This window comes from Mauremys reevesii, linkage group 9, assembly GCF_016161935.1.
Source record: "Mauremys reevesii isolate NIE-2019 linkage group 9, ASM1616193v1, whole genome shotgun sequence".
Taxonomy (NCBI): domain Eukaryota; kingdom Metazoa; phylum Chordata; order Testudines; family Geoemydidae; genus Mauremys; species Mauremys reevesii.
In genome coordinates this window covers 59,253,507-59,279,376 of record NC_052631.1, presented here as the reverse complement: position 1 = coordinate 59,279,376, position 25,870 = coordinate 59,253,507, and the positions used below count along the sequence as shown (strand labels likewise).

Here is a 25,870-nt window from a genome sequence, read left to right as displayed (position 1 = left end):
GTGTTTCTGCTCTGCAGCCTCTGCTCGGGAGCAGGCCATCAGTTCAGCGAACATCTCGTCCCTAGTCTTCTTCTTTCGCCGTCTAATCATTGCCAGTCTCTGCAAGGGGGATGCCGGGGCAGTCCGGGAAGGAGCCGAAGCTGTGTGATGGGGAAAGTTAGTGATTTCCTTGAACAGATACATTTTTGCTAACAGTGAACACCGTCTAGTCAATTTCTATGAACAAGACCGTACCGGGCAACAAGTCTCACGTGGTCTCAAGACAAGCACGACATTTTGGGCTACGCTCTGATTGGCTGCGGCATTGCACAGTAGAGCGGACAAGTCGGGAGAGATAGCTGAATCCGTCTAGCAGACAGTCCTGGTAAGCCTTACAGTAGATTATGCTTATCAGTTAACGGATAGCTGTGCCCTCCTGCTAAAGGCAATCTGGAAATCAGATACTATGACCCTTTTCCAGCCACTCCCGACACTGCAGGGGAAAGATCAATGTATGCTTTTCCTCTGTGGCCTACAGCACGTGGCTGCTAAGCGAGGGGCTTTGTTATGCAAAGTATAAGTAAACCATTAAGAACAGTAACTATTCGCTAATTGCCCTAATTAGATGCAGCACTTCATGAACGAGATTACCCTGAGGCGGGTCTCTCAAGTACAGAAAGACAGGATGTTAAGGGAAGCACTTCACCGACCGGGACCCTACGCGGCCATGCTGGTTGAGGCGATGGTTCCCCTGTACCTACGGATGTCGTGGCGTGGAAGAGTGTGCTTCACCGGAGGACCAAATAAGGCACCTCTTCCTAGAAACCTCCTGCGGAGGTGTAGCAGGGTGGACCCTGCTCCTGCCCGGAGGGGCTTAAAATGCTGCCTGCCAGGGCTTGAGACGGGTGGCTCTGGAAGCTGGGCTGATTAAAGAAGTGGCTGCAGCTGGGGCCACGCCCCAAACTGAAGCCCTGGGGCTTATAAGAGGCAGGGAAGCCAGAGCACAGACAGTCTCTCTCTGGCTTCAGAGAGAGATGGGCCTGGCTGCTTAGGGCTTGAGACTAGATACCTGAGTGAAGCAGGGCTGGGGGACAGGCTGAGGAGCTAGGGAAGCTCCAGCCTGGAAAGCCCCAGGCTGCGGCCTAGTAAAGGGCAAGAGGTACTGGGGGTTGCAAGGGACAACCCAGGAGTAGGTAAAGCAGCAGGTCCAAACCCCCTTTGCCTGTGATGAGTGGGCTGATACTGCAGTCTGCCCCAGGGTGTGGGGCTAGACCATGACTGTCAGTGGCCACTACTGAGGCAAAGTGGGGACAGTAGGGTGGGGGTTCCCCTGGGAGGAACACGGGGCCGAGAGCAAAACAGGCGGATCACCGGCCAGCAGAGGGCGCTCCGGGCTGAAAAAGAGCTAATTCCCCGGAAAAACCAGCAGGAGGCGCCGCGGCGGTGAGTAGCCCGTTTACAGGAGGGTATTTGAGGAACTTTTTGATGCATTTGTGGAATTGTCCCTGGAGGACTATTGTTCCATCCCAATCTGTGTGGACCTACTGTTCGTGTAGTTTCCCGTTAAAAACTTTTAGATATAGTATTTAGATACAGAATTTCTATTTTTTGTATACATGTTTTCGTACAAATAAATGTTTTCTTGTTTATACGACTTACCGCCTGATCCTTCCCCTGACTCTGAGTCCGGGTTAACGGCCGGGGAGGGTTGGTAGTTGATCTCTGTGAGGGTGAGGAAGAGATCCTGGCTGTCAGGGAAAGCAGCATTGTGTTCGCTGTCGCCTGCGCCTTCCTCCACGGACCCTTCGTCGTCTTCCCCATCGGCGAACATCGAGTAGGAACTGTCCTGGTTCACTATGCCATCCACTGAGTCCACGGTCACTGGTGGGACAGTGGTGGCAGACCCACCGAGAATGGCATGCAGTGCCTCGTAGAAGCGGCATGTCTGGGGCTGTGCTCCGGAGCGTCCGTTTGCCGCTCTGACTTTTTGATAGCCTTGCCTCAGGTCCTTGACTTTCACGCGGCACTGCATTGCATCCCGGCTGTATCCTTTCTGTGTCATGGCTTGGGAGACCTTTCCGAAGGTCTTTGCATTACGCTTGTTGGAGCGCAGCTCCGACAGCACAGACTCCTCGCCCCACACAGCGATCAGATCCTGGACTTCCCGGTCTGTCCATGCTGGGGATCTCTTTCTATTCTTCCATTGGGCTGACTCCTCTGCTGGAGAGCTCTGCATCGTTGCAGGTGCCGCGGAGCTCGCCCCGATGTCAAAGCAAGAAATGAGATTCTAACTGTCCAGACAGGAAAAGGAATTCAAATTTTCCCGGGTCATTTCCTGTGTGGCTGCTCAGAGAATCCAAGCTTGGACTGCTGTCCAGAGCGTCAACAGAGTGGTGCAGTGTGGGATAGCTCCCGGAGCTACTAAGTTCGATTTGCATCCACACCTAGCCTAATTCGAGCTAGCAAGTGCAAATTTAGCGTTACTCCACCTGTCGGGGTGGAGTACCAAATTCGAACTAAGGAGCCCCCTAGTTTGAATTAAATGGCTTCCTGGTGTGGACGGTTGAGCGATTAGTTCGAATTAACGCTGATAAATTCGATTTAAGGTCCTAGTGTAGACCATGCCTAAGTGTGTTACCTACTGACAGTTTGACAACTTGTAGCAAGAAGGAAAAGATTCCTGAACTTGTTCATGGCCAAGGGAAGGAGACTGCTTCTGACCTGTTATCTAGAAAGTCTGTAGGTGTGCCTAAAAGAGGATTGTGTAGAAATCCGCCTGTTGGGCCTGAGGTGATTCTAAATGTAAGTGAGACCCAGAAAGCGTCTGTGGTTGCTCAGGGAAGTGTTCCTTTAGAGCAAGCCCTAGGTGAAGAGGGGAAGGGCAGAATTTCTGAGAGGGGTGAATTGCTGCTTAGAGAAGCTCCTAGGGAAAGGAATCCTCATGGTAGCCTGTGCAAGCAGTTTACTGCAACTGAAGGGTGTAAAAGTGATTTAATCAAGAAAGTTTCAGTTCCTAACAGCCAGAAATTTTCTGCTGTGAATGGATCCACTGACTTTCCTTTTGAGAGATCCAGTGTGGGCAGCTTTGAAAAGGTCTCAGGTGGAGTAGAAGCTGTTAAGGAAGTTGAGCGGCCCTATAACCACGAGGCTTTGTGTGGCCAGCTTGTTGGGGAGACAATGGTGTTGGGACAGGAATGTCTCCATGTTGAATCTGTAAGTGAGCAGTCTGTGCTTCAGGATCTGAGGACAGATTCGGTTACTGGTGTTTCAAAGCAGAACAGTTTTAGGGCTGAATGCTTGAGGAGGCAGGGGAGAGCAGGCCAGCTCTCACCCTCAGATCCTTTGAATTTGTGTGGTATCTCTGTAAGACAAAGTCCAGCCTTGGAATCCATAGCAGCTAAGAAGTTAAAAGCTAGTGTCTGTGTTGATGCGAATTACTTGGATGGCAGGGGGAAGAAAGACTTGCTAATAGCTGTTAGCACAGAGGGCCCACCCCATCAGCCAGTGAATTCTGTTAAGCAAGAGAAATCAGGGTCTCATCCTGCAGGACAAGGAGGAAAGAGAGAACTGATTTTTGCAAAAGGAAGCCACAGGTTAACCCTAAAATGCCCAAACTCCAATGGTATTGAGCCAAGGGTGGGGCATGACAAACATAATTGCAAATGGACACTTGCAATGAATTTGTTGTTATTGCTAATGCTAATTTTTGTAACTAATGTGTTGCTATTGCCAAGAACTGTAACAATGTACAATGGGCCTAATCTTTTGGAAAATCCCTGGAACATGTTGAAAGGAATACATGAAAACACACTTTATGTTAAAGGGCCTTGCTATACTGATGTTTCACAGTTAATGCCTGTAAACAGTGTTGGAACTTTTCACAGGGGAAAATACATTACAGACCTGATGGGCTGTATGAAAGGGGAAACTGAGGCACACTACCATATTGCTTTCATGGCTAAATGCCAAGAGTCCTGTACTATGAACAACATCAATATCTACATTGGTTTAATGTTAATTGGGTTCAAAACATTGGCCAAAGCTGGTATGGATGAAGTAGCTGTTTTCTTTAGCTCTTGGCAAGATCACATGAAACATACAGGAACCATGCTGCAAAAGCTAACCAAGTTATACCTTAAGTTTGTAAAGAGATTCATTCATGTTATTGAACATGACTTTGATAAACCATTTTGGTTATACACTGGTACGGCCTCTAGCCCAACACTAGCTGTAGTAAGACAGACCCAAGGAAAGGGGGCTCTTGGGATGCAGTCAGCGATGTTTTGTCATCCCTTCCTGCATCAATTTTGCGTTGGGGGTGTGATGTTATTGATATAAATGGGAACCATATAAAACATGGGTTGCAACCAAGGTCCTGTAGTGGCACCAAATTCTAAGTAAAGGGGGTCATATAAGGTGTCTAAGACCAGATTCTGGGTTGCTGGTTATGATTATGCTGTCTGTATGTCTGTGTATCATTTTGTAGTTGAAGTTATAAGTATTCGCTCTGTACTGTCTGTATTTTGTATTATGCTCTGCCTCTGGGAAGTGTCCCAGACAAGCTGATGTTAGCCCTGCATAGCTGACTTGATGGCCCATTACAGACCATCAGCTACACAATTGACCCATGGAGAGAAGGCAGACACGCCTTGTGACTCAGCAAAGTATGCAGGGACTGGCCCATGTGACTCCAGGCTCCATTTTGCTGTAATTTTCCACAGTGAAGACAAAGAGATTCTTACACCTGGAAAAGTCTATATAAGGCTGATGCATCATCTCCATCTTGTCTTCAATCCTGCTTCTGACCTCTGGAGGGACTTTGCTACAAACTGAAGCTTTACACAGGGGACTGAATGACCCATCCCGGCGGGGGATGTATTCCAGAGACTCAATTTGAACCTGCAGTTTACTCCATCACTGCTGCAAGCCTGAACTAAGAACTTTGCCATTACTGTATGTAATTGATTCCATTTAACCAATTCTACCTCTCATCTCTACCTTTTTCCCTTTGTAAATAAACCTTTAGATTTTAGATTCTAAAGGATTGGCAACAGCGTGATTTGTGGGTAAGATCTGATGTGTATATTGACCTGGGTCTGGGGCTTGGTCTTTTGGGATCGAGAGAACCTTTTTCTTTTATTGGGGTGTTGGTTTTCATAACCATTCATCCCCAGGACGAGTGCACTGGTGGTGATACTGGGAGACTGGAGTATCTAAGGAAATTGCTTGTGTGACTTGTGGTTAGCCAGTGGGGTGAGACTAAAGTCCTTTTTGTCTGGCTGGTTTGATTTGCCTTAGAGGTGGAAAAACCCCAGCCTAGGGCTGTAACTGCCCAGTTTAAGCAATTGGTCCTGATTTGGCACGCTCAGTTGGGTCCCGCCAGAATCGCTCTGTCACAGGCGGTCCTCTCGCAGGAGGTGGACGGGGAAGAGCACCCGGTTGTTTACCTAAGCCGGAAGCTGTTCCCCAGAGAGCGGAACTACTTCGTCCTGGAGAAAGAGGCCCTGGCGGTTAAGTGGGCAGTGGACGCCCTCCGCTATTACCTCCTTGGAGCCCCCTTTACACTTATTACGGATCACGCCCCCCTGAAATGGCTCAATGAGATGAAGGACACGAATCCCCGGCTTCAATGGTGGTACCTCACGTTACAACCCTACGCATTTTCGATCCACCATCGGGCGGGACGCAAGCACGCCAACACGGATTTCCTGTCCCGCCTCGGCGAGGCTGGGGATGCCAGCTCCGAGGAACGGGAGCTGGATTTGAGGGGTGGGATATGTGAGGAGCCAGGGTGGCTCCCCGCCGAGCCGGAGTGGAAACCGCCGCATTCTCCGCCGGAGGGGGCGGGGCCAGGGCGAGTTCGCTCTGTCCCCAGCTGCGGGAGGGGCGGAGCAGGAGGTACAAAGGGCGGGGCCCTTTGCTCCGTCAGGGCGGCACAACGGAGGGAGGCAGACGCAGACGCCGCGCTGCTCCCTCCCGACCTGGCTGCCAACCCCGGTGAGGCACGGGACCCAGGGAAGCCCGAACCAGAGAACGGTCAGGACTCCGTGGGACTGCCCGGCGCGGACTGCTCCGGGTGACCGGAGGATCCGGAACCCCTGGAGGAGCAGGAGCTGCCCGCCGCGGTCTATCCGACCGAACCCGAGGTGCGTGTACCCGAACAATTGCCAGCGTTCCCCCACTAGGGGGGGTACGCTAGAGACTCCTGCCGGCACTCCCCTGCCTGAGGGGCGCGCTGCGAACAATTGCCAGCGTTCCCCCGCTAGGGGGGTACGCTAGAGACTCCTGCCGGCGCTCCCCTGCCTGAGGGGCGCGCTGCGAACAATTGCCAGCGTTCCCCCGCTAGGGGGGTACGCTAGAGACTCCTGCCGGCGCTCCCCTGCCTGAGGGGCGCGCTGCGAACAATTGCCAGCGTTCCCCCGCTAGGGGGGTACGCTAGAGACTCCTGCCGGCGCTCCCCTGCCTGAGGGGCGCGCTGCGAACAATTGCCAGTGTTCCCCCGCTAGGGGGGTACGCTAGAGACTCCTGCCGGCGCTCCCCTGCCTGAGGGGCGCGCTGCGAACAATTGCCAGTGTTCCCCCGCTAGGGGGGTACGCTAGAGACTCCTGCCGGCGCTCCCCTGCCTGAGGGGCGCGCTGCGAACTATTGCCAGCGTTCCCCTGCTAGAGGGGTACGCTAGAGACTCCTGCCGGCGCTCCCCTGCCTGAGGGGCGCGCTGCGAACTATTGCCAGCGTTCCCCTGCTAGGGGGGCACGCTAGAGACTCCTGCCGGTGCTCCCCTGCCTGAGGGGCACGCTGAGAACTATTGCCAGCGTTCCCCTGTTAGAGGGGTACGCTAGAGACTCCTGCCGGCGCCCCCTGCCCGAGGGGCGTGCCACGGACCCCAGCCAGCAAGAGGGAGGGGACCCCTCCCCTACCACCAGCGGCGGTAGCCAAGGCCGCCCGGCTTACAAGGGGAAAGTCATATAGGATCAGAGAGGTTATTTTACCTCTGTATTGGGCACTGGTGCCACCGCTGCTGGAATCCTGTGTCCAGTTTTGGAGCTCACAATTCAAGAAGGATGTTGATAAATTAGAGAGGGGTCAGAGAAGAGCCACAAGAATGATTCAGGGATTAGAAAACCTGTTTTATAGTCAGAGACTCAAGGAGTTCAATCCATCCATTTTAACAAAGAGAAGGTTAAGGTGAGATGTTCCTACATGGGGAACAAATATTTAACAATGGGCTCTTCAGCCTAGCAGAGGAAGGTCTAACACAATCCAGTGGCTGGAAGTTGAAACTAGACAAATTCAGACTGGAAATAAGGTATAAATGTTTAACAGTGAGAGTAATTAGCCACTGGAGCAAGTTACCAAGGGTCATGGTGGATTCTCCGTCATTGTCCTTTTTTCAGTCCAGACTGGCTGTTTTTCTAAGAGACCTGTTCCAGGAATGATTGGGGGCAGGTCTCTGGCCTGTGCAATACAGGAGGTCAGACTGGATGATCACAGTAGGCCCTTCTGGCCTTGGAGTCTATGAATCTAAGGGTACATCTTCACTACCCGCCGGATCGGCGGGTAGCAATCGATTTCTCGGAGTTCGATATATCGCGTCTCATCTAGACGCGATATATCGAACCCTGAACGTGCTCCTGTCGACTCCGGAACTCCACCAACACGAACGGCGGTATGGAGTCGACATGGGGAGCCGCGGACATCGATCCCACGCCGTGAGGACGGTAAGTAATTCGAGCTAAGGTACTTCGACTTCAGCTACGTTATTCACGTAGCTGAAGTTGCGTACCTTAGATCGACTCCCCCCCCCCCCCCAGTGTAGACCAGACCTACGAGGGAGCGTGGCTCTGTCTCTGACCTCTTTCCAGGCCAGCTTGACAGCCATCAGGCTGTCCCAGGGCTTGTGCAGCGCACACAGGACACTGAGGGCATGTGAGGATGGGGAAATGGGTCCAGGGAACTCTCTGAGCTATAATCTCCCAGGTGTGCAGAGCTTGCCAGGCCTGGAGCCTTCCCCAGCACACTCCTCTGTTCTGATCCAGGTGCTGGACAGCACTGAACTGGGCCTAAGACTCATTCGCTGCATTGGGGGAAGAGTGCCTGCGCTGTGGGGTCCCTGCAGCTAGAAGCCCTGCATACTGAGAACACAGAGAACTGAGCTGCCTGTCAATGCGTTGGCCTCCCTCGCTGCCAGAGCCAAGTTGCTCACGCCCATCGGTCGCTGATCCTCCCGACGCCCTGGGGGCAGATCCGTGCTATCAGCCCCTACGGCAGCTCGGGAACTGAGGCACAAAGCAATTAAGGGACTTGCCCCAGGTCACACAGGGCAGAGCCCCACAGCAGGGCCTGGTGAGCTCTACAGGGGAGGCCAGTCCTGGGCTGTTACTGGAGAATACCATCTGGTTGTGCTGGGGTATCTCTTCCTCTTGTGGGGAACAGGTAGACAGCACCCCTCGCCTCTTCTGCATAGCATGAGCTTCCTGAGAAAAGCCTGTGAGGTGCCAGATGGATCCAGCAGCTCCCAGCCTGGCTCAGGGCTAATTAGACCCTGAGTGGTCACGCTGGTGCTTCCTCTGCCTCTTCTGCCCCTGTAACATCTTAGGAAACATGCCTGGGCTGGCAGGATACCGTGGGGAGACAAATTCCAACCAGGGTTACCTCCCCCCCCAGCCCCAACTCACAGCACACAGACCCCAGACCTAGCTGGGTTGCCATGAAGGGGCATGGTCACTGCTTGTACAGAGCCAGCCAGCAGCAAATACTCCACTCACCAGAAATGCAGAGGCAATAGACGGGCCGTGCCTATCGCAGCTCAGGACCCACTCCATATGCCCGGGGAACACCAGGGGGAGAGCTAGACATGGACAGAAGTGCGCACACTTACCCACCACATCCTAGAGCACGAGGATCAGGGCCTAGCTGCCACTCTTCACAGACGTGGGCTCAGATCCTAGCACCAGCTCCCAAACACCTGTGCAACAGGAGATGCAAAACCTGGCCCCATCCCATGATATCGCACTGAGAGTGCCAGGAAATAAAGCAAAGTGCAGTGCCCTCATCCCCAGGGCTGGAGTGCAGCCCATCAGTGCCCACTTCCCTTTGAGCAGGTCTGCCGCATTGCATGCTGGGAGCTGCAGCCCCATTCTATGCTGAGATCACACAGCCTACATGGGCTACACCAGCCTCCATTCTAAAGGGGAGCATGCAGGGCTGTCCTTAGGATTTATGGTGCCCTAGGCAGGATTATTAAACTGGTGCCCCTGTGCCTGTCTTGCTCTTAGCAACACAAACATAAGCATACAGTATTGGAAAGCTTGCCACATGCATGTTATTAAAACCAGTTTAACTTAATTAAGCACACTGTAGTGCTGATGGACTAGCACTAAAGAAGTAGCACTATAGAAAAAATTCTGATTTGACAGAATGATGCAAATAATGTAATTTTTTTAATTTGTCAACATTTTATTGGAAATTTATATGAAGAAGTATTGAAACAAGGATTTGTTTTTAATTAAAAGCAATCTTTCTGGCTTTTTTGGCTGCAAAATCAGTAATAATGTAATCGTATGAAAAAGACAAAGTGATGTCTTGTTTGATTGCAAGAATAGCAAGACCAGTCAAGTGTTCCTGACTCCTTGTAGAGCGGAGATAGTTTTTAATGAGCTTTAGTTTTGAGAAACTCTGTTCTCCTGATACTACTGTTACAGGAATTGTCAGTAGAATACGAGTGGCAATGTACACATTAGGATATATGTCAACAAGTTTGCTGGTATGAGTAAACTGTACAATGTCCATTATCGATTTTGCATGTGGCAACATTGATACAGTGTACTCAATTCTTCGTACAGTTCAAGTCCATTTAAATCAAAACGATTGCCGTGCTTCAGGAGGCTCTCTAGGTCAGGGGTCCACAACGCGGTGCCTGCGGGTGCCATGGCGCCCGCAGGGGCCTCTCAGTGCACCTGCGTACTGTCTGGCAGACGAGCATCTGCCGAAATGTCGCCAAAATTCGGCGGCTTTTCGGCGGCGACGCCTCTGGATGATGCCGCTTGCCGCCGATAAGCAGCGTCATCCAGAGGCGTCGGCGCTGAAATGCCGCCGAATTTCGGCGGATGCTCGTCCACTGCCACGGTAAAAGGTTGGGGACCACTGCTCTAGGTTCTTGCACTTTGTCATTAGTTGCTCTTGTTTTCCTATTTCATTGAATTTAGTCCTGCTCAGCCCACTACCAGCTAAGTGAATGGAACCCCAGGCCGACAGCGGGTTGAGTGGCTCAGCCAGGGTATCAGCCGCCGGCCTGCTCAGCCCGCTGCCAGCCTGGGGTTCCTTGGGGGTCCCCAGGCCAGCAGTGGGTGCTGAGTGGGGCCGGTGGCCAGGACCCCGGGTGGCAATGGGGCAGCAGCCAGAATCCCAGAGCAGCGGCGGGCTGAGCCACTCAGCCCGCTGTTGCGTGCCATCGAAAATCAGCTTGCGTGCCACCTTTGGCACATGTGCCGTAGGTTGCTGACCCCTGCTCTATACATTAGTACAGAGATGAGCATATTACAGTTGTTGGAGGGCTCTATTTAGCAGTAACAGGGCTATAGGAAAGTCAGTCAACATTTTTTGTTTCTCTGATGAAAACTGGCCCACTCCCTTCCCCATACCAAACTTGTCACAAATAATTGTCAACAACTTAATTTTCTGTTTTTGGCTAAGATATTGATTTTAAAAAAATATATTGAAATTTAATTCAGGATTGTTAGCAAGCTCTTTTGGCAAACAAAGTTGTTAAATGACAATCTAAATGGCAACTCAGTACTGCTTTCATGCTTGGCTCACTCCCCAGCCTGCTGGTCCAACAGCTGCAGTAGAGGAGGAGATAGGTGGAAAACTGCAGGACCCCAAAATCCACCTCTTGGGGTGCAGAGTGGCAACAGCAGCAGCAAACCCTCATTTCCGATCACACGCCAATGGGCACCACGGCCAGCCCAACGACCATGGTGAAGTTAGTACAGCATCTGATCTCAGGGACAGGGCACCCATGGAGCCACAACGGCTCATCCTGCCCTGTGCACCTCCCCCTGGATGAGATGGATCACTGCCAGCCCGGGGGAGAGACATGCTCCCCAGCTAGGGTGACCAGATCCAGATGTCCTAATTTTTTAGGGCCAGTCCCAATATTTGGGGCTTTTTCTTATATAGGTACCTAATTACCCCCACCTAGGGTGACCAGACAGCAAATGTGACAAATCGGGACGGGGGTGGGGGGGAATAGGAGCCTATATAAGAAAAAGACCCAAAAATTGGGGCTGTCCCTATAAAACCGGGACATCTGGTCACCCTACAGGTGAGTTCCTTCCCCCACCCCTTCCCAGAGACCCCAGCAGCCAATCCCCTCCCTCAGACTGTGCTGCATTCGGCTCTCTCTAGGACCCAGCAGCCCTGCTCTTACATGCTCCACTGCTTCCCATCTGTCCGGGCTCACAGCAGAGCGGTGCCCCCAGACCTAGTGGTGCCCTAGGCGACTGCCTGTTCTGCCTATGGCTAAGGACGGCCCTGGGAGAATGTCCTTAGGCTATTTCAGGGGGCTGTGTGGGCCACACTTTAGCCTCCCCTGCTGTGTTGTTTCTGTGCAGTCCTCCCCGCCCCTCACTGCCAGAGGCTGGCTTTGCTGTAGCTCAGCTGGACACAAGAGTCTAACAAAGGCATGTGCTGAGCGGCCACATGCGGCTTCAAGCGCAGCCCTTGGTAGCAAGCAGCTGAGCACAAATTCCCACATACTGAGAAGGCAGAGACTGATCTGCCTACTGATGCATTGGCTTTTCCATGGCTCCCTCGTTGCAGGGCCTGAGCGGCTCATGCCCACTGGTGACAGGATCCTACCGACTAGGGTGACCAGACAGCAAATGTGAAAAATTGGGACAGGGATTGGGGGTTAATAGGAGCCTATATAAGAAAAAGATTAAAAAATCAGAACTATCCCTACTACAGATGCCCCAGGAGATGGCGCCCATCATATAGCTCAGGACCTGAGGCACAAGGAGATGAAGGGACTTGCCCCTGGTCATGCAGGGCAGGCTGTGGCAGAGGAACAGAGCCCCAGGCGCCTGAGTTCTAGTCTATTGCCTTCACAACGAGACCATCCTATCTCTGTAACAGCCTCCCTCATTATTCTGGGCAGCCTGACTCAGGACCCCCGGGACTCCCTATTGCTGTCCTAGGTGCGCTGGTGGCAGAGACATGGCCCGTTCGGTTCTTCTGACAAAGCCTCCATTTCACTAGGACCCCCTGTGGGGTTCAGGTGCAGGAAAAGCACCATGCCCCCTCCTTGTGACATGCAGCTCCCTGTTCCAGCAGCCAGGTTCTCCGCTTCCCTGCCCTCGCTACCCTGGCCCCAACCAACTAATGCATCAACGCAGTGACAAGCATTGTCCTGTGCCTGGGGCCTAGCACACTGGGGCAAAGTTACTGCTGGCCGACACTGGACTTACCCTGGCGTCTGCAGATCCACAGATCTGATGGCTGGGTGTGAGTATTATACACCATTCTTCCAAGGAACCTCACTCAGTAAAAAGTGATTTTATTAAATACAGAAAGTAGGATTTAAGTGGTTCCAAGAAGTAGCAGAAAGAACAAAAGTGAATTACTAAGCAAAATAAAATAAAACACACAAGTCTATGCCTAATGCAGTAAGAAAACTGAATACAGATAAAACCTCACCCTCAGATGTTTCAATAAGCTTCTATCACAGACTGGATGCCTCCCTAGTCTGGGCACAATCCTTTCCCCTGGTACAGCCCTTGTTCTAGCCCAGGTAGTAGCTAGGGGATTTCTCATTATTACAGCGCCCTTTGTTCTGTTCCATCCACTTATATATATTTTGCATAAGGCCCTTAGTCCTTCTCCGGGTGTCCACTCCTCCTTCTCAATGGAAAAGTTCAGGTGACATGATCATATGTCACTGTAAGACTTCATTACTCACTTGTCAGCACACACATATACAGGAAGACTTACAAGTAAAACAGAGCCATCTACAGTCAATTGTCCTGGTTGATGGGAGCCATCAAGATTCCAAACCACCATTAATGGCCCACACTTTGCATAATTACAATAGGCCCTCAGAGTTATATTTTATATTTCTAGTTTCTGATACAAGAATTATACATGTATACAAATAGGATGAACGCACTGAGTAAATTATAAGCTTTGTAATGATACCTTACAGAAGACCTTTTGCATGAAGCATACCCCAATTACATTATATTCACACTCATTAGCATATTTTTATAAAATCATATAGACTGCAACATCACAATGAGATCAGTCACTTACCGCGCAGGGCATAGGAAGCTGTAATGAACTCCCTTCTCCACTGCGCTTCAAAGCACACAGGGGCATCTCAGGCCAATCCGGACTGAAGTCTGCTGAGTGCCTGGGGATGGAAAAGCAAAAGTTCCCTCTTGCTAAAAGTCTCCTGCCACCTGCTGTGTTATTGTAACCATCTGTCCAGGAGATGGAGCTCTGCATCTCTAACGCTGTGCCACAGAGGGTAATGCCCAAGCAGGGCGGAACACTGTCTGGGTCCTCACGCTGCGTCATGGACCCCATGGCACTGAAATGTCTCGTGTAAGTGGACTTGGCTGCTGAACTCCAAGCTCAAACCAGAAATTCTATGACCATAGCAAGAGCATTTCCCAGCCCAAGAGGAAGGCAAGGGGAGGCTGCAGCCAGGCTGAGGACAGGGCCCAAGAGAAGGGGAAAGTGAAGGAAAACAAACCACAAGCAATTGGATGCTGAAAGGCAGCAGGAGAAATGATGGACAGGGCTACTAGCAATCAGGGTTATTTGGGGCTGGGGCTCATCAGGCCCCAGGCATCCTAAGATGTTTTGCAACAAGGAGTGCAGAGAGAACCCCTTTTAAAGGCACATTGCTAAGCAATGGCATCAAACTAGTGACCTGTGACCTGTGGCATCACCTGGGCAAGACTCATCTTCTCGCTGCTTTCCCAGTAGGAAGGGCCCTGCCCAAGGGGGTGGCGCTGCCCATAGCAAGGCCATAGTCCTGCTTGAGCAGAGCAGTGCCCTCCCAGGGCAGGGAGCGAACACAGACACCTCTCCTGCTTCGCCATCCTCAGGGAGAATTCTAGGCCTAGGCATGTCCCTGGAGAACGGCACCACACCGGGGCAACTTTCAGGACCCAACAACTCTGTGGCCCCCATGGCCACCCTGCACAGTGGTGATGGGGCAGGCTCTTCCCAGCCTGTACCATGAGCTTCCTGGGAGACAGGCAATGCCCACTGCCTGGGACTGCATCACCATGGCCACACTAAGCACTTGGCTAGCTCTCTCCAGCTGCAGATCTGCAGCCAAGTCTCAGGGCCACCAGGATTGAGCCATCTGCTTCCAGCATGAGGGAGTGGGTCCTGTGCCAGCTGGGTGTTAGCGCCCAACCGCCACCAGCCTGTCAGCCCCCAAGTACTCTCCTCTGGGCTATGCCAGCCCTGTTTTCGCCCTCCAGGTTGACAACAGATGCACCCAACCCCCAGGTCCATTCAGAGTGCTCCCCTGTGGTGCGCAGCCCCTGATCACTGGGTACCCACAGAAATCCCAGATCTGCCATTCCCAAAGGACAGTGCACTCCAGTGTAACTTTACAGTCACCTCCCTTCACAGATGGGGAAGGTAACTTGCAGAGATTACAGAGTGACTCACCCAAGGTCCCACGGCAAGTCCGCGGCACAGCTGGGGACAGAGCCCATGTCTCGCCTGCCAGGCCTCTGCTCAGCCCACTGGGCCACAGTGCCTCCACTCCCAGCAGGCACGAGCACCACAGATGGCAGCCACGAAACCGTGGTGTGTGTATCATGTGCCGACCTCCTCTTCTGTGCAAGGCGGGAGCAACCAAACTCCTCCTGTGTCATGCAGGCAGCAGAGAACAGGGATGCAAGAGACCCGTCCTCTGCAAACTCCTGGGCAGCAGCCTGCCCGCTCAGAGCTCTCTGCCTTCTCCCCAGCTTCCAGATACCCCCTGCCTGCTCAGAGCTCTCTGCCTTCTCCCCAGCTGGCAGACACCTGCTTCCCACAAACCCAGCAGCAGTGGGGTTTCTTCTTTCCCCTCCCGCTACTGCCCAGTGTGTAGCTCCACCCCAAGCCTAGGGGTGGGGGTGGAATGCTGTGTTATTTACAGGGATGTTCTCCCAGGCTGCTGTGCCCCTTTGCTCCTGCTATCCACTTGACATTGCTGGACAACGTTCTCCTGGCCAGCAAGGTCTCTGTGACAGTCACATTTTTGCATCACTTTGCAAACCAGTTCTGGGAGCTGGCTGCCTCCCTGATGCAATTCAGTAGCCTCTCAACTTAGGGAGCCTCAGAACCCAGCTGGGATCCTACCAAGGGTTTCATTGGCTGTTCCCAAGCTGCCTTCAGTGGCCATTTGCACCCCTTAAAAACACCAACATACAGAGAATTTTGATTGACAACCTCTGTGCTGCAAGGCAGGATTGAGGGGCACCATCAGAACTGGGGTGAGAGCCCAGAGCTGGGTTAGTTGGGGGCTGTGGGCACTGGCAGAGCTGTGTGTTGGGGGAACGCAGGACTGGAATAGCAAGGGGCTGCGTTTAGGATTATGGGGCAGCAGCAAAGCTGTGTGGGACATGGGGATCCAGGACAGAGCGCCATTGGAGAGGCTGCAGGTACAGAGCGGGAGCAGCAGCAGAGGAGTGTGTGGCCTGGATGAGCTGGGAGAGCCACAGGTTAGTGGGGAAGGCCATGGGCACAACCCTGTGTGTTGGAAGCTGCCATGGCTCATTCCTGGCTCTGATCAGGAAGCTCTTGATCTCTCACTAATATGCAAATTCACCTGTCTCCAGGGCAAGTCACAGGGCATGCAAAGTGCATGCAAATCCTGGTGGCTGTTCAGATGCCCTGTGGCTGGGAAGGAAGGGAGCAGGAGGCTGCACCACAGGAGTCATTTCTTTGAGAGAAAGAATGCAGTGAAAGTTAAGCATTGTCCAAGAGCCCAGAGGAGTGATGGCCCCCAAGAGCAACCAAGACATACCAGGGTCCTGAGGGTGCAGTGTGGGGGTGAACCCAGATCCTTGGGGAAAGCTGCCCCTCCCCAGGCTCCCCAGGCTCTTCATGGCTTGGCCAGCACTGTCACCCCCCAGGGGCTGGGAGGGGCTGGTTCTGAACAGTGCTGAGCCCTCAAACACCTCCCAGCCCATGGGGTGCAAACCAAGACTGGCCCATCAGGCTTTGGGCCTGGTCTCCTGGGCTCTCTACCCAGCAGAGATGGGCCTGAGCTTCCCAGTCCCCTCCTGGCGCTAGGCCCCAATTTCCCAACGCTGAGGGTTGTTTGAGTCCTGGGTTTGGTTGGATCCTGTCTTACAGCCGTGCTGAGCCCATTGCGCCTCCCAGACAGGGACGTGCGCTCCGGGGCACTGTGGGCTCCCTGTTCCAGTCCTGTGCATGCACAGGCAGCCTAAGCTTGGGGGAGGGGGCCAGAGCAGCCCAGGTAAAAGTAGCCAGTGGGTGCTAGCTGCAAGGGCCAAGACCTCGGGGGTGTGAGACGAGACCGCTGGCCTCCACTGCGAGTGGCCGCTGGGGAAGATCTGGAACTGCAGTACCCAACTTGGCTTATATACAGGCCGGGGCAGTCTCTGCGAGCTCCATCTACAGGCTGGCCTGTCACAAGGCAGCTGCTGAGAAAGAGGAGCGGGAACCGCAGCCCTTGTTTTCTTTGGTTGGGCGGTTCAATAACTTCAAAAGAAGCAGCTGGAAGGGCCGGCGTCTGCACAGTTTGTTCTTTCCGACTTCCGCGTTCTCCGCTGCCTCTAACCACAGAGCTGCTCTCGGAGCCAGCCTGGCAATGAACTGTCTCTTACTGCGGGGGGGAGGCCTGGCACCAATGGCATCTTCCCTGGCTGTCCCCTGCCCCCAGGTGCCAATGTGAAGCCGAAGGCTGCTGCTATGAGCCCATGAAGAGACCCCACCGGTTCAACTGAATACAGCTGTCCGCAAAGGGCTCCAATTTCCAGCCACGATTCATCAGGCACCCTCAGGTCCCCGTATCTCCTCAGCCGTTCTCCTCACTGCCATGCTCCAGCCACAGCGCCAAGGAGTAGGGGAGCCCTTGTGGATGAGCTTATCCTTCTTCCACTTGCTGCAAGGCTGCTGGGCCTCCAGGTACAGTCCAGCCACCACTACGCGAGTGGTGCAGGAATGCTGCCACCCAGTGGCCAGTGCTGTATCTCTGGATGAGCTGTGGATATAAACAAAGGCAAGTGCTTCCCAGGGCCTAGCCAGATTGTCACGGCTCTGATTCTGGGGAAATAACGAGGCAGCAGAATGGCCAGCTCGGTTGAAGACACCTTCCTGATGTGCAACGGGGATCAAACAGCGAGTCTGCGGTTAGTCTGCATTCAGAAAAGAACGGGAGCAAACCACCCAATGGCTGTTCTATAACTCACTGGCATGGACAGCACAGTCAGCTGCAAGGCCTGTGTGCAGAAAGCATGCAGCAGAAATGGAAAAGGGTGATGCAAGTCAGCAGCAGTATTGGGATGGTGGGGGAGAGACTCTGGCTAGCCCATTACCGAAAAGGGAAGTGCTCGTGGGTACACATATTGGTTACTGGGGCTGGTTGCCAAAGAGCAGGCAAATGAAAAGGCAGCACCCAGTGCTACCTTCACCAGTGGAACTAAGCACAGTAGGATATTACTGTGGCAAACACATTTTAGGATTAGATTCCTCAGTAGGAAGAACAGTTTCACTGATAGCTGCAGGGATCAATGACGGGTGTTCAGTCCTGCCCTAAGGAATAAGTTACTCTCGCCCTGTGGGGTAAGAAAGGCATTACACTCAGATGAGTTACTAGGGCTTTCCCAGAGCATACAGCAGTGGTCACTGGCTGACCCGGGATACCCGACTGTTCTAGCAGCAGCTTATGTTCCTAGTGGCCCTGGGCACCTCAGGATCTCCCTGTCCCTGGCAGAGTTTGCATGGCATCTGGGGCCATTCCCGACCACCTCGCCCCCGACAACCCCAGTGATTCCCAGCCACGAAACGCTGCTGCGGCTGCTCTGGGGGGTGAAGGAACGCTGCCATCTAAAGGCCAGTTCTGTGTGTCTGAGGAAGAGGAGCTGCACGGCAGATACAATAAACCTATTGTCTAGTGACCCATTGGGTTGAGCAGCTGCTGTTCCCCAGAGACTGTGTCATACCTGTGCTGCATGGCCAACAGGCAGGCCTGTACATGCTGAAAGCTCCATACAGGGGAGGGGGCAAAGACAGGGTTCCACTTAGGGCAGAGCCTGATGGGCTAGTTGGCCACCATGCCAGCTCTGCTCCCTGTATGGCAAGTATACTAGGGACAGCCTAACCTGGGTGTGACCCAGCCCTCGGCTTCCCAAACTGCCCCACACTGCAATGTCAGACCTGAGCCTATGCAGACCTCTTATGGACTCCAGCAGCACTCTGTGTGCAGAGACCCAGCAGCACCCCGAGTGGCTGGAGCAGAGGGAGCTAGCAGCCTGGATGCCGGGGTTCCAGCCCCAGTTCTGCTGCTGACTCCCTGTGTGACCACAGGCAAGTCACTTCCCCACACCATGCCTCAGTTTCCGCCAGCGGTAGCAATCCTTATGGGGTTCAGAGGCTTGGTGGAACTCCATGAATGAAAGGAGATGTAGAAGTGCAAAGAGAACATGAGCCCAGCTGCCCTCAGTAATGCCCATCTCATTCAGGAGCTGCCTGGGGCATCTGAGGGCAGCCCTTGCCCAGGAGAGGAGCAAGGCCCTGCCATGTCTGTTCCCGGCTGGCATCAGCCTCCACTCATGCTGGTAGGTGCAGAAAGTCTTAGCTGGGCACCAACACTGCACTGTGTGGACATGCTGAGGGGCTGCCCCTGCCCCTCACTGAGCACAACCAGCTCCATCGCCACGTCCCAAAGAGCACACACCAACCATGGCCTTTCCCCAGCAACATCAGACCCAAGAGCACTGTGCAAACTGCAATCCCATCAGAGCCCAGGGGGTTGTGTGTGTGCACCCAGGGGCAGGTCTGAGTCCAGCAGCATGGTCATTGGCTCGGTTCCATGCAGGGGTTCCCAGGACTGTGGCTGTCCCCTGGGGAGGCCTCCCAGGGAGTGGTAGCCAGGAGACGCCATTGCCTCTGGACAAATGCCATTCTTCCCCAAACAATGGGGAAAGTGCAGGTGCTGAGCCATGATGCGCTGCTGGCGCACATTCCTTCCTGTCTGCTCTGTTAACACTCGCACTGCTGGGCCCTGCTCAGGCGGGATGTTCCCTGACCCTCCCGGGTGCTCCCAAGATGTGCTGGAGATGGACTGCGAGGCTCCAGAGAGCGAGGCCTGAGCAGCGAGAAGCTGAGCTGAGGGAGCATGGCCAGGCTGTGAAAGCAGAGAGCTAGCCAGAGGGATGGCTCAGAGCAGGGCTGCTGATTCAGTATTACCACCAGTTGGGAGCTGTCCAGGGCTAGCTGGGAGGCACAGGGCTGCTGGGTTCCAGCAGTTCTGCACCGATTAAATCAGTGGTTCTCAAACTTTTGCACTGGTGACCCCTTTCACACAGCAAGCCTCTGAGTGAGATCCCCTTTATAAATTAAAAACACGTTTTTGTATATTTAACACCATTATAAATGCTGGAGGCAAAGTAGGGTTTGGGGTGGAGGCTGACAGCTCACGACCCCCCATGTAATAACCTTGCGACTCCCTGAGGGTCCCGACCCCCATTTTGAAAACCCCTGGATTAGATGATCAAGGAGCTACCAGGACTCTTGCAGTGAAGCAGGGGCAGGGGGCACTCTGCTCTGCCTGGGTACCTATCTGCAAGGACTCAGCGCTGGTGTCTGAACACCTCCCCTTTGCTAACAGATTTCACCCTCACCCACCCAGGAGCTGCAGCAACACCGCCCCATTTCTGTGCACAGCAGCCGGAGTGATTAGTCCAGGGTCACACAGGGAGAGTGTGGCTAAGCCCAGGGGGATACCTACATGTGGACCTGGAGGGGTAACTCCTAGCTCCAGGAGCGCTACCCACGGAAGCTCTGAGCGAGCTGGTAGGCTAACCAGAAGGTAGCTAGCAGCGTGGGCAATGGGGGCGGGGGGAAAGCCGCCCTGACTGCAATCCTGTCTCAGATGCTAGGCACGTGCTTGGGCTGGCTAGCCCCTGCCACCGCTCGCCACCCTGCAGTGACAGTCTGGCTTTAGTGTCCGACCTTGGTCAGGGCTCCCAGGGGTCCATCTCCTGGGGCTGGGAATTACACAGCCAACCTGAAGTATAGCCATCCCCGGGTCCCAACGTAGTACAGTGCCCGAGCCACTAAGCCATCTACTGATCTGGTCACTAAGCATTGGGTTCTGTGGGGGGCAGGACTGAGCTATGGGGAGATGGAGGTGCCAAGCTGTGATGGTCAAGGGTTCTGGGGGGCAGGAGGTGCTGAGCTGTGAAGGTCAAGGGCAGCACTGGGATCTGGGGGGCAGTGGGTGGGTCAGGGGCTCTGGGGGGCAGTGGTCGCTGTTCTCCCCAGTGTGAGGAAGAGCAAGGGCCATGAGCTCTGGAGGGGATGGGAGCCGCAGTCTCTCACTGTGGCTGCCTCCACCCCATTGCTCCTCAGCGCTGTGGCTGGAGACACACACAGTGGGTCTTGGCCTGAGCGGGAGATGCCAGGACAGTCACTGACCCAGTTCCTAGTGACAGATAGAGCCCCCAGGCCCAGAGCAGAGCAGGACAGGAGCCCTTGTGCCAAGCACCTGGCTGGCTACCACTCAGGATACCCCACACCAACACATGCCACCCGAAGGGCCCCACACTGCCCCTCTCTGTGTCTTTCCTCTGGAGGACGAGCCCAGGAAGGGCGGGGGGGTTATTACAATCAAAATCCTGGTCTTGTCTGCCTTGGAGGCTCAGTGGTGCCTGGAGACCTAGCAAAATGGGGGCAAGGCCCTTGGGGAGTGGACTGGCTTGTTGGTCAGACAGCCCGGCCCAGTGGGGTCCTGGCCAGGATGGGGTACTGGGTGCTACCACCAGACTAAATAATAGGAACATAGAATCAAAGAACTGTAAGGGACCTCAAGAGGTCATCTAGTCCAGTCCCCTGCATTCAAGGCAGGACTAAGTATTATCTAGACCAGGGGTCCCGGCCTCCAGCCCTACTCAGCCCGCTTCTCCCGCTCCCTCCTCCCCCGCCTCTTCCTCCAGCATGCTGGGTTCCTGCCCCACCTCCTCCTCTCCCTCCCTGCAGCCGAACAGCTGATGGCTCTGGAGAGGGAGCGGGAGAAGTGGAGCCGGAAGCGCAGCCACAGCGTGCTTGCTGATCCAGAGAAGGGGCGGGGATGGGGTTTTGGGGAAGGAGGGTGGAATTAGGGCATATCCTCTCCAGCCCCCTGGGGTGAGCCGCTCAGGGCAGGGGGCTGGGAGCATCCCCAGGACTCCAGCCCGCACCCCCAACCCCCTGCCCTGACTCCTGAACCCCCCCCCCATGCCCCCAGCCCTCTGCCCTGAGTCCTGCATTCCCTCACATCACCCAGGCCCCTGCCCTGACCCCTGCACCCCTCACACACACCCAGCCCCCTGCCCTGACCCCTGCACCCTCCCACGACCCCAGCCCTGACTCTGGCACCCTCCACACATACCCAGCTCCCCCACACTCCATGCCCTGACTCCTCACATGCCCCCAGCCCTCTGCCCTGACTTCTGCACCCTTCCCACACACCCCCACCCCTTTGCCCTGACTCCTGCACCCCCCCACATAACCAGCCCCCACACCCCATTCCCTGACTTTTGCACCTCCCACATCCCCACCCCCACCCTGAGCACCAAATGGAAGCTCCTGCACCCCCACCCCCCCATTCCCACCTGCACCCCTCACACCAAATGGGAGCTTCCCAGGTAAGTGCTCCACACTCAAACCTCCTGCTCCAACCCTGAGCCCCCTCCCTCATTCTAGCTCCTGGCCAGACCCTACACCCCAACCCCCAGCCTGCTCCTTCACTCCCACCCTCAGCTCAGTGCAGAGAGAGAGGAAGAGAATGAGCTAAAACCAGGGAGAAGGTAGGTACCCACTCTATGTGGGCAGGGCCAGGACCCTAGACCGGCAGCCAACTGAGCAGGGCCGGCAGCTGGGACCCTGGCTGGCAGGAGCCGGCGGATGAAACCCCAGACTGGCAGCGGGCTGAGCAGGCCAGTGGCATAAGATCAGCATTTTAATGTAATTTTAAATGAAGCTTCTTAAACATTTTGAAAACCTTGTTTACTTTACATATGACAATAGTTTAGATATATAATATATAGACATAGAAAGAGACCTTCTAAAAAACGTTAAAATGTCTGACTGGCACGCGAAACCTTAAATTAAAGTGAATAAATGAAGACTTGGCACACCACTTCTGAAAGCTTGCCGACCCCTGATCTAGACCATCTCTAACAGGTGTTTGTCCAACCTGCTCTTAAAAATCCCCAGTGATGGAGATTCCACAACCTCCATAGGCAATTTATTCAGTGCTTAACCACTCTGGCAATTAGGAAGTTTTTCCTAATGTCCAACCTAAACCTCCTTGCTGCAATTTAAGCCCATGGCTTCTTGTCCTATCCTCAGAGGCTCAGAAGAATAATTTTTCTCCCTCCTCCTTGTAACAACATAGTCACTTGGTTAACATTGCCAAGAAACTGACAGCTGGTACTGGAGGCCTTGGCACAGATTGCACACCGCTCCCAGGGCAGGTTTCCTCCCAGCCATCCCAGGGAGAGTAGACTTGCAGTTGCTGATATCTCTGAGGAGGAAGAAGAAGAGACCAAACTCACAGCCCCTCCGCTCCACCAAGGGCATCAGTCACTTTTTGAAATACTCTTCCCCTTTGCCTGCACAGCAGGGGTGAGCCCCTGGCAGGCTGTCTGCGGGGCACTGGTGACTGGCCGACATGGCAGGGCAAGGCCTCAAGTCATCTACTCCCCAGCCAACTGTGAGCGCCCAGGGAATGCCCACACCTCTGGCATTCTTACTTGGTGCAAATGGCTGCCTGGGCTGGTGCAGAACTAGCACAAAGCAAGCCCAAGTGAGCCCCTCTGCACCGTGCCCCTCCCCATAATACAGTGCTTCAGTCTAGACTCAAGGGAGGAGTTGGAGCTAATCAAGGGGAAGGGCTAGAGGCCTTGGCTACAGAAATACTGGGTAAGATTCCCCATCTCAGCCCTGCGATGCCACTCAGTAGCCCCCACTGTGGTTTCAGACCCAGGCTTCCCCCACAGCTCTGCTGAGTCGCATTCCCGCCCTGGCTAGTCCTCAGGAAAGCGGGAAAAGCAATGCCCCAGAAACCCTTTCTCCAATGTCAGGAACTATGCAGGAGCCTGGGCCCAAGCAGCTAGGCTCCTGGCCCTTCTCCGGATGGCACATTGCAGTGGCCCCCTGTCCAGAACCTAAGTGCTGCTGGTGGTCTAGCGTGGCAGGCTCATTCTGGCTGTGCCAGTGCGTACATGCAAATGGTGTTTTACAGCCCATCTAAAAAGCCAAAGGCCAGCTCTGGCCAGCTCGCCCCATATAGATGTTCTGCTCGTGCCTCTTCCTCCATTGCATCCCTCCTGTTTCCTGCCACTGACGCAGACGTGTGGGGAATCGGGCCCTGGCAACTGTGCAGATTGGATCTGGGTTCAGGCTGGACCCTGCTGGAAGCCCTGGCCCAGCTTGCCTTGGAATGCTTCCCAAACTGGTTGGCCCGCTCCTGCCTGGGTTGGAAACCCAGGCTTGCTTCTGGTGGGCCTGGAGCTGACTGCCACAAACCAGCCTACACTTCATGGCCTTTCAGCATCCCAAGCGTGGGATGGCTGGAAAAGAAACCAGGTCTGCACAGTGCATAACGCCCAGCATGAGTGGCAGGGAGCTCAAATCAGCACCCAGATGCACACTGGCATTGCAGCGTGATATGTCTGTGAAGACAGAGAAACCCAGACAATATAGGTGCTCTCTGCAGTGCATTCCTGGGGCTGTTTGCTCTCAGTCCCATTTAATGAGGCTTTGTATATTAATGAAGGGCCAGAGGAGTGTTGTACAGTCCAGTAGCACAGAGAAAACTTCCGAGGTCTCTCCCCTTCCTTACCCTTGCCCTAGAAGCCTCAGCAGCCCTATCTCGGAGGGCTCCAATGCCAGCAGCAGCTCCACTCCCAAGGGCTTGGTTGGCTCATGAGCAGCCGGGGGTTGGCTCCCAGAGAAAGTCAGTTTGGTGTAGAAAGAGGACAGGGTTTCAGCCACAGAGGAGCCTCAGCTAGTGCCAGTGACAGCCAGAGAATGCCTGTCACCCCAGTAGGGCCCTGGCAACGATGGCTTGGCCAAAGCTACAGCACTGTGGTTTACCCGGGAGAACCAGTCCTGCCATCACCCCCCACAGCTGCCAACACTGAGCTGGGCACAGCATAGCTCCCATGCCGCAGGGTGATGGCCTGCTCACTGCTGCTCATTGCACAGGAATGCTTGGTCGGAGCTTTGCTCATGAGGATGGTTGAGGAGGGCGGCATGTTGAGTCAGTTCCCAGCGGCCTTACACTGAGGGTGAGCCTGCCAGGAGCTAGCAATGCTCCCACTCCTGCTCCAACTCTGAAATTATGGATCTCTTCCCTGGCTGGGACACTCTGGTCCAGTACTGCCCCTAGATGCTGCCTTGCCGCAGGGAGACACCTGTCCACCACAGGGCAGAGTGTATATTTCAGGAGCACCTACAGGGTAGCACATAGCACTGAGCATGCATCGCATCACAAGGGAGGGTGTCTCAAATCAGCATTGCAGCAGCATCTGTATTCATGCAGACAGATTACCATGGATCGAGGCAGCTCACCCAGCCAGCAGAGAGAACGACTGCCTGCAGCATCGCTCTGCGCTCCCACATGATCATGCACCTGGCTCTTCCTGTCCCTAGCACTGCTCCAAAAGGACTGTGTTACATCCAAGGGACTGGGCTATGGAGCAAATCCAGGCAGAAGGAGGTTGGGCTAGAGCTAGGGGGGAAGAGCTGGCTCAGGTGAGCTGACAGGAGATAGGGATCAACGTGTTTGTTAAGGCATGCAGAGCTAATCCCACATTGTTCTGTGCTTGGAAATGCACCTGACTCAGGCCCAGCCCTCAGCTGGCCCTGTGGGGGACAATGGGGAAGGAGAGCAATGGAACACAAGCCATGGCTTGTGTGAGACATGTGTGTTTGCCAGGCAAAGCCAGGGCGGAGGAGAAAGGGACAAACCAGGTTGATCCAGGAAGGAGGCAGCAGGAGGCAGGCACCAGGACTGATGATGGGGATAGCAGCAACAGAACAAGGACTTACGTCCCCTAGCGGCAGATGGGATTCCTGCAGCCATTTCCCATAAGGGTTTGTTGGTTTTATTTCTAGTTCTATTCCAATAGAATCAAGATGCCCCACCCAAGAGTAGCACCCTTTGTGCTGGGTGCTGTGCAGACACAGAATAAGAGACAGTCCTGCCCTGACAACCTTACAAACCCATTAGACAAGACGGATAAAGGAAAGACCATGTTGCAGATGGGGAAACTGAGGCACAGGGCGGCACTGGGACGTGCCCAAGGTTGCCCAGGGAGCATGTGGCAGAGCCAGGCTCTGAATGCAGTTCTCCTGCACCCTCATCCACTACAGTCTCCTTTTAACTGTGACTTGGCCCAGACACTGCCTGGCTTGTCCAACCTGCCCAGCCCCATACAGCAGCAGGGCACGGTACATTATGGCACCAGTGCTTCAACTACAACTCTGGAGAGACAAAAGAGGCATCTTCTGACTGGGACGAAGGAGGGAGGGATAGCTCAGTGGTTTGAGCATTGGCCTGCTAAACCCAGGATTGTGAGTTCAATTAGGGAACTGGGGTAAAAATCAATTAGGCCATTTAGGGAACTGGGGTAAAAATCTGTCTGGG

At 54.2% G+C, this 25,870-nt stretch overlaps 1 long non-coding RNA gene across 1 annotated transcript; it reads right to left on the bottom strand.

Annotated features, from left to right (window-relative positions):
• Window positions 1-107: 107 nt before the first annotated feature.
• LOC120371454 lies at window positions 108-15,056 on the bottom strand. Its single transcript, XR_005584363.1, has 3 exons — window positions 14,668-15,056; window positions 13,288-13,387; window positions 108-140 (listed from the first exon to the last, which is right to left on the bottom strand). It is a non-coding gene; the product is annotated as an uncharacterized LOC120371454 (long non-coding RNA).
• Between the last annotated feature and the right edge of the window lie 10,814 nt (window positions 15,057-25,870).